Source organism: Salvelinus fontinalis, chromosome 19, assembly GCF_029448725.1.
Source record: "Salvelinus fontinalis isolate EN_2023a chromosome 19, ASM2944872v1, whole genome shotgun sequence".
In the NCBI taxonomy this organism is placed as follows: Eukaryota; Metazoa; Chordata; class Actinopteri; order Salmoniformes; family Salmonidae; genus Salvelinus; species Salvelinus fontinalis.
The window spans coordinates 45,372,236-45,384,871 of NC_074683.1; the positions used below are offsets into that span (position 1 = coordinate 45,372,236).

General features: G+C 40.6%; 1 long non-coding RNA gene across 1 annotated transcript; it reads right to left on the reverse strand.

Moving 5' to 3' along the window:
* Positions 1-12: 12 nt before the first annotated feature.
* Positions 13-7,123, reverse strand: LOC129816815 (uncharacterized). Its single transcript, XR_008753613.1, has 5 exons — positions 5,198-7,123; positions 3,696-3,799; positions 3,228-3,314; positions 481-599; positions 13-271 (listed from the first exon to the last, which is right to left on the reverse strand). It is a non-coding gene; the product is annotated as an uncharacterized LOC129816815 (long non-coding RNA).
* Positions 7,124-12,636: the final 5,513 nt, after the last annotated feature.

Sequence of the window (12,636 nt, forward strand, 5' to 3'; positions counted from 1 at the left end):
AAGGATATTCTCGCTGCGCGTTGGTGAGGTTGTGACACTTTTGATCATGCCCCAGAATCCTGTCTGTTTGTTCTGGTCCTCCCCTCGCTGGTACATCTGCCTCCGCGTCATGGCAATGCTGCACGGACAAAACACAAAACATATGACATCAAACACAAGACAACAGCACGTGATTCTCTCTCACGCTCACCGTTTCTTCTTGCTGATGACCATGTCCATGGTCTGAAGAAGTCTCCTCTCCAAGGCAAGAATGTCACTCTCTGTCACATTCCTGTAGATAAAGATGTAATGCATCACACAGGTATAAATGTAGTAAGGGTACTATGTTAACTGGTGAATAAAAGGGTAGGCCATTTGGGAGTGACGAGTACTGTATGTGAGGTGTAGAGTAGTAGGTGTCTATGGGGAGTTAGAGAATGGAATTGTAGGTAATGTAGTTGTTTAATGCTGTTTTTGACTATACAGACTTAGTACACTAACCGTAGAAAGTAGGACATGTAGGTGTAAGGGCAGTTGACGGCCCTGTTCGAACAGGGCTGGAACAAAAGCCTGCATACCCAGTAGCTTTCCTGGAATCTCCTGGAGGACGGTTGGCCACCCTGCAACATAAAATAATTCCCTCATTCAATGAAACAGGGATCAAAAGACTGAGGTGGGCGAGGTAAGACGTAGGTTAAAATAGTCAGTGTTCAGGGGAGATCCTGACAGCATAGGAGTTACTTGTCAATCAGGCTATTCTAGGGATATTTTTGTAACTTTGTCAGAATTACATGGCCAGTATTGAATAGAAGAGAATCCTAGTCAATAATGAGCTCTTGAGAGATAGTTTATTAACAACTGTAAAAAATTAAAAATTAAAAGTTATTTTAGGACATCGGACATGACAATGCATGCTAATAGCTAGACATTAATACATGCTAACAGCTAAATAATTAACTAGCGAGATAGCCAATTCAAAACATATTTTGTAGTTTGTCTGGTTATCTAGTTAGTTGGACTGGGCGATATGGCCAAAATATAATATCACAGTATTACATTTTATTTTTTAATGTTTTTTAATAATACAGGTTATACATTTGCTTTATGAGTGGTGTGTGACCCTAGGGTGGCAACACATATATTCTAAGTGATTTCAATGGGCCTTTCTCCATTTCTCCAATAGAAAATGTTTCATTTCTGCATTTCCTGTACTCATTTGAGGTCATTTTCACACTGCAATGTAGGGCTGCACTATATGGGCAAACAATCTAGGCTTTATTTTTAACCAAATGTTGCAATTGCGATTTGACTAGCGATTTGGAGCAAAACACTTGGGTGAACTGTTGGAATAATAGAAATTGAATGGTTATTCTAATTCTATAGTTAGAATATAATAATGTGCAATTTGAACACAGTGTTGTTTGACATGACCACGAATGAAAATGCCAGGAGTTATTGTGACAGGGTAGGAACACAGTGTTAAGTGTTTCCTAGAGGACCCTATAATCTTTGGCTACATTGAATGTTTTGTCTTAACTACTTCATGTAGCTAACAGATTCATGCTTTGTACATTCCTCTTTGATTTATAAGATACTGTTGCACAAATAACACTGATTTAGGCCTACACCATCACTGGTATTATCAGGCTGTATTACAGGGTTCCCCAACTGGAGGCCCAAGGGCTGAATTTGTCCCCCCAAGTTCTGAGCAAAAAAAAAAAAGAATGTTTCATTGTAGGACATAAAAGATCGTAAACAACACCAGGGAATCAGCACCATGGTGATCTATTTTTGTGTTTCCCCCTTTTTCTCCTCAATTTTGTGGTATCCAATTGGTAGTTACAGTCTTGTCCCATCGCTGCAACTCCCGTACGGACTCGGGAGAGGCGAAGGTCGAGAGCCGTGCGTCCTCAAACACAACCCAACCAAGCCACACTGCTTCTTGACACAATGCCCATTTAACCTGGAAGCCAGCCGCACCAATGTGTCGGAGGAAACACCGTACACCTGGCGACCATGTCAGCATGCACTGCGCCCGGTATGCAGGACAGTGTTCCCAAAAGTAATCAAGGTTTGAAATGATTATGTTTTATTCAAATATTATATATCTGTTAAGGCTTCCAGTGGTCAATTTGCAGTCTACATGTTTTTTACATTTTTATTATGTTCTGGCCCCCCGACCATCCAGTCAAGAATCTTGTTGATGATCCCTGCTGTATAGCTAGTTACGTTTGCTCTGACTCAGTACATTTAGCTGCTAGCTTTAGCGGCTAACACGATTTAGACCCAACTTGCTAAAACAAACTAGCAGTTTGCAGATGTAAGAAACACAAACTAATAGTGTGCTTATTGAACGCAAATGGATTTATATTAAGAAGCAAAGTGAAAACAGCATTGTCGTCATCAACATTGTTGCATGTGCTGCATTGACCATGCAGACTGAACCCAAATGTCTCATGGTCGAGGAACAACAAACACTCTCTAGAAGTGACAGGGGGCGGGGCTAGAACTGTGTGGAAAGCAGCATGGAGAGAGAGAGAGAGAGAGAGAGGAGATGACTCAAGTAGCGGAGTAAACTATAGAATTGGACGTTACACACGGTGTATCACATTTAACAAACCAAACATTCAAATTCCCTTATAGAAGGTAAAGTAAAAACCCAAACCGGTCCTTGCATCAATACTGGTATATCGTAAAATACGGTATATTGCCCAGCCCTACTAGTTAGTCAGTTGCATATCATTATTTTACCTGCTGCTCAAATGTCTGTCTCTCTCTGGCACACGCAGGTGATGCACACACAATTACCTTTCCAAGATTTTCATTGCTGACCATAAATGAGCTATAACTGGGCAAATAACTCACTAACTAGCAATGAATATCCACAAATGTGCACACATGGCTAGGCTTGCTTTGAGCTCAAAAACGCATCTCGCAACTGCATGATTGAAAGAGCACTCTTGGCTGTCAATGCAGGCCTACAATAATTATACTACGATGAGATTAGGAGGGCAGTGTGCAACACATTGCATCCGGAGGACACTGATTCAATTCTGATCAGAGTAGCCTAATTGTTTGATATTCAGATTTTAGCATAATTTTTTTACTTGTCCTTCTGACAATTTAAATCTATATTCTTCTTGACCGACAATTTTTTGTACTTGTCCCGGGCAAGTGTTACTGTCGAGCCCTGCACAGCAGTGGGAGAGTGAGAATAGGGAGAGGGGGAAAGGTAGGCAGGCACTCACCGTGTTTGGGACTAAGGATGGGGAAAGGGTCCCCCAACTTCCAGAAGAAATACATGACACAGGCAAAGAGCAGCTTCTGTCTCTGCACTAGACACAAACACACAATATACACTTCAGAGACTGCGTGTAAGAATCCCTAGCAAGAGAGCACCCATCATACACTGTAGCATCAAACATGGAAGGATCAATTCATTTATGCTACAGCTGGACTAATATGGACAAAATGTCACTCACAAAGGCGGATGTTGCTGACGACAAAGTAGCCAATATAAAAAGGCACTACTAAGATTAGAACCAATAGAATCACATACAGGTTGAACTTCCAGTGGAAATACCTGGAACTGAGGGACACAGATACAAGGACATACATGACACATCAGCTAGCCTATGTTAGCTCATTGATGAGAGCAAAGTATAATACTGAATAAACGTGGTAACGTAAAGAATGGATTAAACTATTGTACTAACTTAGTTTCTAAGGCACCCAGTATCTCAAAGATCATAAGCTCAAACATGGTGCAGGAGAAGGCAACGGTGATGGAGAACACCACCTGGACCACATACTGTCGTACCTGTTGACCGGAACATGACCACAGGGTTAGATTAGGCTGTAGGTGCGGTCACAAAATATCACTACTGTCTAAGCACCCATGCTGATGTATCAGTCACTTTCTGTTTCATGCTGGTTCTCACAACTGGTCTTATAGGATATTCCAGGAACAGAATGACAGCAAGCCATCTAGCTACAGAAATAAAGGCACGGCCAGTAGACTAGCTAAATATTCTTTTCCCCAAAAAAATTTGTCACTGGCCTACACACCCCATAATGTCAAAGTGGAATTCTGTTTATTGAAATGTTCACAAATTATTAAAAAATTAAAAGCTGAAATGTCTTCAATCAATAAGCATTCAACCTTTTTTTTAGTGCAAGCCTTAATACGTTCAGGAGTAAAATGTAGCTTAACAAGTCACAGACGTTGCATGGACTCACTTTTTTTGCAATAAAAGTATTTAACATGATTTTTGATTGACTACCTCATCTCTATACCCCACACATACAATTATCCGTAAGGTCCCTCATTCGAGCAGCGAATTTCAAAAACATAAAGACAGGGAGGTTATCCAATGCCTCGCAAAGGGCACCTATTGGTAGAGGGGTAAACATTTAAAAATGCAGACATTGAATATCCCTTTTGTCCTGAAAACAAAGTGTTATGTTTGGGGCAAATACTGAGTAGCACCCCCCATATTTTCAAGAATAGTGGTGGCTGCGTCATGATAGGGGTATGCTTGTAATAGTTAAGGACTGGGGAGTTTTTCAGGACAAAAAAGAAACAGCTAAGCACAGGCAAACCCCTAGACGAAAACTAGTCTCAGTCTGCTTTCCACCAGACACTGGGAGATGAATTCAACTTTCAGCAGGACAGTAACCAAAAACACAAGGCCACATCTACACTGGAGTTACTTACCCTGAAGACAGTGAATGTTCCTGAGTGGCCAAGTTACAGTTTTGACTTAAATCTACCTGAAAATCTATGGAAAGACTTGAAAATGGTTGTCTAGCAATGATCAACAACCAATTTGTCAGAGCTTGTAGAATTTTGAAACGAATAATAGAAAAATGTTGCACAATCGAGGTGTGGAAAGCTCTTAGACTTACACAGAGAGTCACAGCTGTAATCGCTGCCAAAGGTGCTTCTACAAAGTATTGACTCAGGGGTGTGAATACTTATGTAAATTTATATAATTTCATTTTCGATACATTTGCAAAAATGTCTAAAAACATATTTTCACAACTTTGTCATTATGGGGTATTGTGTGTAGAAGGGTGAGAGAAATATATATTTAATACATTTTAAATTCAGGCTGTAATGCAAAAAAAATGGGGAATAAGTCAAGGGGTATGAATACTTTCTGAAGGCACTGTAGCAATAACGTTACTTGTGTAGCTAGTGACTAATTTAACATACCTCATAGTCTTTGAACAGCTGCCGCATGAAGAACAGCCACCCAAAGCCAAAGAACAGCACCTGAGAAGAGAGTTGGAAGATTTCCACGTTGGTTAACCTGCACCAGACAGTGAGTGTATGTGCAAACATCCTAACGTTAGCTGGCTAAGCAACAAGATCCCAAAATGCTGTGATGCGTTATCTAGCTAACGTAAACTCACGTAAACACGTACATCGCCTTGATCCGTATAATTGCCCTTATTTTAGCGACCCAAAAACGTAATACTTCCAGATCAACTGTAATGTCAATACCATTGTAGAGCAAAATTTCTCCCCTTTCCAACATGATCAATTACATGACCTAAACGCTGCCCATTTCTGCATAATTCAAGCAGGCAATGAGCCCCGTCGGGTCTTTTTACAAATGGCGGGTGGGGAAGTGAAACTAATGCGTGATAGTGAGAAGGAGAGATGTTGTGTGGGAAAATAGCTTTTTTTCACTCGATCTGTCCAACTTATCACCTTATCGCCTCTAAAATGTAAATAAAACACTATAAAGAGTTTATATAATGTGTCAGTACATACCTATTTGAAGGTTTGTGTCGAATTTGAATCGGGTTTTTAGGGCGGTGCTAAAGTGATCTTAGAAGTAAACAGCGGCTTTGAGAATGATGACGCAAAAAATGACTAGGTATCCCCCCCTTACCCCGTCACTGTCCATTTCTTGTTTTTAAACGATGAGAGAAGTGCTACACCTGGTGGAGAGAGATTGTAAGACAGAAATAGTTGCTTTATGCGTGCTGTACGTTACGACATGACACGATGTAACGGAGGGTCCGTTTTTTCAACTTTTCTCCAATACTATAGAGCCATTACTATGTCGATCAACGCTTGAATAGAAACCTAATTCACACCCCCGATTTTGAAGTCAACACATTTGTACGGAATGGGGTGAATTTATGTTCGCTATCAAACGTTAGTTCTTACCTGTGAGGTGAACATTATCACTGAATCCATAAGAAACAACATTTTGATCAGGAAACCACGGCCTAAAATCTATAGAATACTTCCAGTTCAAAGGTTCTACATTCAGGTCATGTCTGACCACAATACAAATGTCAACTAACACGTAACAACGTGGTTATTTTGTTATTATTTGCATTGTGGAAACGCGTTGTTGACCTGTCAACTTGCTGAACTGAGGTCTACGTCATCAGAATAAGAGGGAAAAGTCCATTCCGTCGCAATAACGTGACGTACCAAAATGCGTTTGGACAGAGAGGATGGGCCAGGCGAGATGTTTCACTCTCGCTAAAATCTGTCCAAAATAAGGCCAATTTGTTTCTATGGGTTTATGTTGGGACAACAACTCCCATTGCTAGAGCGGAGACATGAGCATTTCATAATTACATACAGATCTCTGCTTGAATGGTTTATTAAGTTTAAAGGGATAGTTCACCCAAATTACATCAAGTCGGTGACCATCGTTGGTCAAGGCTTTCAAAGTGTGTTGTATTAAGGTTATAAAAATTATCAGACTTGCAACTAAATATTGACTGCATGAACTTGACAAAAATTATGTGATCAAAGGTCATGCAGTTTTTGATTAAGTCGCCAACTGCACCATGCAGCCATCACCTGCATTGTGGGTGGCACTATTGGTCAACCACACGAGGGTGTTTTTGTTTGACCTACACAAACGTGGCTAAAGACGTGACTGAATCAGGAACCAACTTTTCTTTTATTCTAAAGCAACAGGGGTTACAAATGAAAGTAATATTTCAGACATCTCTCTCATCAATTCATTATACACCTTATGTTTTCATTGTGTTATACTGTAGGGGCGGCAGGTAGCCTAGTGGTTAGAGCGTTGGGACAGTAACCGAATGGTTGCTACATCGAGGTAAAAATCGGTCGTTCTTCCCCTGAACAAGGCATACAACCCACTGTTCCTAGGCCGTCATTTTAAATAAGAATTGGTTCTTAACTGACTTGCCAAAATAAAAAGTTTATTTTGACATTTATCCAGAAAAACTTTTAATCAACAATATCAGCTCTGTTCATACTGACATGTTGAACTGAGCCTTGCTGTTGGAAAACCACTAGTGTCTGACTTTCAGCTGTCGCAGATGCACCTCCCCCAACTTTACTCGTCAACTTTTGTCTACAGTAGGTCTCGTTAGGCTTACTGCTCAAACCCACCCATTGATTGCCTTACCATGGAAGCAGTCTATGGACACAGTCTGGTCTCATAGTCAGACTAGACATAACATACTAAATGTAAATCCAGGATACTCAAATTAGTATGACATGCTACATTTGGTATGGTTACAGAAGACAGAAGGTTACTTAAGGGGAAAAAAAGGCAGGGAGATTGGTTGTGTAGCTCAAACATCTCATCACAGACAATTTTAGCATAAGCAACTACATACTACATTTTAGCTACTGTGCACTGCTTTGCATGATAGCTATCCCCAAAACTTTAACTTAACTCCTCACCTTAACCCTAGCCTAGCTAATGTTAGCCACCTAGCTAACATTAGCCACAACAAATTGGAATTCGTTACATAGAGGTTTTGCAAATTCGTAACATATTGTACGAATTGCAAATCATACCATATTGTACATATTGCAATTCGTAACATATCATATGAAATGGATGATGGACATCCACAAATTAATACATACCATACGAAACATAACATATCAGACAAATGAGTGTCCCGGATTTATCCTTACTATGTTACGTCTACCCCTGAGTCCAGGTTGAGGGTCAAGGTTTGACAGCAATTCATGCTTTGGTTTAGTTTCCCTGGCACTGTTTCCACATGCTAACATTTTAGCATTTATGGCACAAATCCCATTCAAGTCATGGGCCCGATATGAGCATTTTTCACACATCATGTTCATAGCATCTATAAGTGACTTTGTTCAGCTTCACAATCAATTTTAGATACTTTCGGATGATTTGGACATGACCATGACATGGGTAACCGTACAATAACATAGACCTACATTCTGAACTTTTTATAAATCCCCCCCTATACCATACTTAGTTTGAACCCCGGGAAGTTTGGCAGGAGGGCAGAGCCCTCTACCTAGAGCTCTACCCTCCACTAAAGTCCTTAGAATCTTCCAAACCAGGATTGAGTTCAGTTCAATTGAACGTTTGCTATGTTGTGGAATGTTTTGTTTCCCAAAACGTTCTTGAACAGACTTTGAGGTAAGTTTTCTCCATTTGACAGGTGTTGTGGGGTGTCGCTTGAAGCAATGAGTGATGTATTTAACCCAACCCCTGCTAATTTTTCAACTGGTTGTTTAGGACAGTACCGTTTCCGTTTAATTTAATGTTCTATTATGTTTTTTCGTACTGAACACAGCCCAGGTTTGCCACTATACTGTTATGATGGGAGACAAACAAAGGGCAAGTGTTCAATGGCTACAAACAATTCTTATTTCAATGATTTAGAGCAGGGGGGTCAAACATTCCATGGAGGACCTAGACAACCAGGTGAGGGGAGTTCCTTACTAATCAGTGACCTTAATTCATCAATCAGGTACAGGGGAGGAGCGAAAACCTGCAGGCACTCAGCCCTCCATGGAATGACTTTGACACCAGGGGTGTATACATTATGCCGATTCTGTTGCAAAACTTATCTTCCCGAATTTGTCTAATAGAAACTCTTGCAACTCTTTGGACTAATAATTACACCTGTAATTTACAGTAAAGATTAGCCTACATAATTTGCAATAGTTTATAAAAAAATATGTTTAGGCCTAATGATAATGACTAACAATAAGATTGATGGCCTATATGCACAAGGAGGGCGGTAGTTGCTCAGTTGGGCCTCTTCTGACTGGGCTTCAAACAAATGCTTCCAAAATAGAGTACCACAGTATGAGTCATAATACCCATAAAACCTAGCTGTCAAATAGGGAAGTGGTTCCAATCATTTTTTCCCAAAGGGGATTTTAGAAAAAAAGAAAATAAAGAACTACAACTGCCATGAGGATCTGGACTAGACTGCCGAATTGAGGCAAAGGTAAGAATCTCTGGATTTACTATCAACTGTTAACTAAATGTAGTAATAAATGTAGTAATGAATACATTTGCAAAATTTCTTTAAATGGATAATTCTGTGAACTGTGTTGTGCGAGTTTTTAATTGTCACAATACCTGTCCTGTTAGCAAAGGTGACAGCTAGAGATGATGTGCAGGAGCTTGCAGGGATTTGTAGTTTTGCATGATCTCTACTTTAATACCTAATTAACATTTTCGTATGTGAGAGTAAACAGAGCGCAATATATTGATAAAAGTCACCTTGTCTAAGAGATTTACATGGTTATCAAAATGTCATGCCAGGATAAGCCTACACAAAACACAGCCCTCTTTTTAAGTGTTTTGAAAAATCCCCTATGGGGAAAAATGATTGGAACCGATGTCCTGTTTGACTGCTAGGTTTTATGGGTATTATGACACCTCCACTCTGGGGCTCTATGATCATGGAATAAAGCCCATAAATGTATGGATTAGGTGAGCAGTGTTAACAATATACAGGTAATTATTACAAACATGTTCTGACATGAATGAATATTATTTGTGTATGTCGGCGCTTCGGTGATGTGTGTTAGGCTTCATACGCTTTCCACTTTAATATGTCATAGAGAGAGCAATGTAATCTAGAAGACACATATGGCAGAAACTTGCAAAACATTACACCACTGGGGGATGTATGTCAGTCAGAATGGACTTGAATGTAATAAATTATGCTTATCTGCAGAGCTCACGGTTGTGTTCAGATCGTAGAGCCTACTCAATAGATCAACACACCTCCAACCACAACCTAACCATCTCCTCTGACCCACGTTGGCAATGGCCTTCAGCCCTATACTGTGTAGCGTTCTAACTTCAGTAACCACATCCTTGTACACAGGAAGTAGAGGCATGAGTATGCAATTTATGCTCTAGAGCAGGGGTGTCAAAGTCAAATGGACGGAGGGCCAAATAAAAAATTTAGCTACAAGCCGAGGGCCGGACTGTTCGAATGTTCATTGAAAATTTTTTAAATGACGCATATAGTCTAGTGAACCTAATTGAACCTACTGAAAACCTAACAAATATATTCCAATATGATCAGATAAATAAAGCAATATTTTCTTATGGCTCTGTCAGTAATCTTTAATTTTCAACAGACACAAAAGACAAATTTCCTTTATATAAAAATCCCCATAACATGAACATTAAATGAAAGAAACCGGTATTCAAGGCACCATCAGTAGCCTATATTTTCTATTTTAGCAAAAGTGGGCTAAATTTACTTCAAAGAAAAAAACAATAATAGCAATTTTCTATCATCCACTCAACTGAAATATTTTTAAAATATAATTGGATTGAAATACAATAAAATAAAGTGCAAAAATCTATTAATCAAAAACAACACTTTGTTTAAGGAGAAGTAACATGCAGTGAAAACAAATATTAAACTTTAACTTTTAAACTTGAACTGAGTAAAAACTCTAAATATGTGATTGCACAGTAATGTTCACTTGTTTGAGGTTGAGGGTGATACTTGGTGGTGTCCCATCTTTTCCACAAGTTCATCAATGTTCGGGGTAAGGCTCTGAGCTGAGGAAATCCTCAGAATTGAGTGGAGGTGTTCAGCAGTAAGTCGACTTCTGTGTGATGTTTTGTTCAGGTTCATCAAAGAAAACAGTTGTTCACACAGGTATGTGCTGCCAAACATAGACAACGTTTGAGCAGCCTGGATGCGCAGCTGGGGCATTGTGTCGGGGAGGAAACGGGCGAACTCCGCAGCACCCACTGCCGCATATTTTGCCCTCAGTGCATCATTGCATTGGAGGTCAATCAACTCCATTTGGAGGTTTGGTGGTGAGCTTTCCACGTCAACAGCAAATGGGTTACCGAGCAGTTCCAACCTGCTTTTTTGTGCTTCAAAGTCAGCAAATCGGCGTCGAAAGTCAGCGGCAAGCATACCTATTTTATCAGCCAACTGTGCGCTCGGGAACGCACTGGTAGAGAGCTTCTAATTCATGGTCTGGCAGCTGGGAAAGTGGCTCAAATTTTCTTTCCGCATCTGCGTCTCCCACAGAGTCAGTTTGGTTTTAAATGCCTTCACTGTACTGTACATATCAGAGATGACATGATCCCGACCCTGCAGCTGCAAGTTCATTGCATTCAGATGACTCGTAATGTCACACAGAAAAGCCATTTCACACAGAAACATTTCGTCTCGGAGTTGTGTTGTGTCTTTCCCTTTGCTGTCCAAGAACAGACAAATCTCCTCACGAAGCTCGAAACATCTTTGAAGCACCTTTCCCTGGCTTAGCCATCGCACCTCTGTGTGATAAGGCAAATCACCATGCTCCGTTTCTAACTCCGTCAGAAATGCCTTGAACTGGCGGTGATTCAAACCTTTGGCTCTGATAAAGTTAACTGTGCGCGTGATGATGCTCATTACATGCTCCATTTTCAAGGCTTTACCGCACAACGCTTCCTGGTGTATGATACAATGATAAGCTGTCAGCTCACCTGTCGCGTTTTCCTCTTGCATCTTTTCCCGTATCTTCGCCACCAGTCCGCTCCTGTGTCCACACATCGCAGGTGCTCCGTCGGTTGTCAAACCCACGAGTTTTTCCCAAGGCAGCTCCATCTCATTTACACATCTTGACACCTCTTCATACAAATCATGCCCCGTAGTTGTGCCATGCATAGGACGTAAAGCCAAAAACTCCTCTGTCACGCTTAGGCTGGAGTCCACTCCGCGGATGAAAATTGACAACTGGGCAATGTCAGAAATGTCGGTGCTCTCATCCACAGCCAAGGAATATGCAATGAAATCTTTTCCCTTTTTCACAAGCTGCTCTTTTAGATTGATGGACAACTGGTCTACTCTCTCGGCAATGGTGTTTCTGCTCAGACTCACATTTAAAAAGAGTTGCCTTTTTTCTGGGCAAACTTCGTCACAAACTTTAATCATGCAGTTTTTGATGAAATCCCCCTCCGTAAATGGCCGGGCTGATTTAGCGATCTCTTCTGCCAAAATAAAACTGGCCTTGACAGCAGCCTGGCCTTGTGATTTGGCTTTTTTGAACAGAGCCTGTCGAGATTTGAGGCCTCGTTTTAATTCCTCTGCCTTTTGTAGCCTTTGTTCCATGTCCATATTCTTGTTTTTGTCCGCGTGTTTCGTTTCATAATGTCGTCTCAGATTATACTCTTTCAGTACCGCCACACTTTCTCCACACAGAAGACACACAGGTTTTCCAGCTACCTCCGTGAACATATACTCCGACTCCCACCTTGTTTGAAACCCCCGGTTCTCAGTGTCCACCTTCCGTTTTGCCATTTTTGATGGGTATCTGAAAGTTAATTTTACTGTGATGCTGACGACTGCTGTGCCAATAAATATTGAAATGAAGCAGCCTACTGCTCGGTGCGTCAC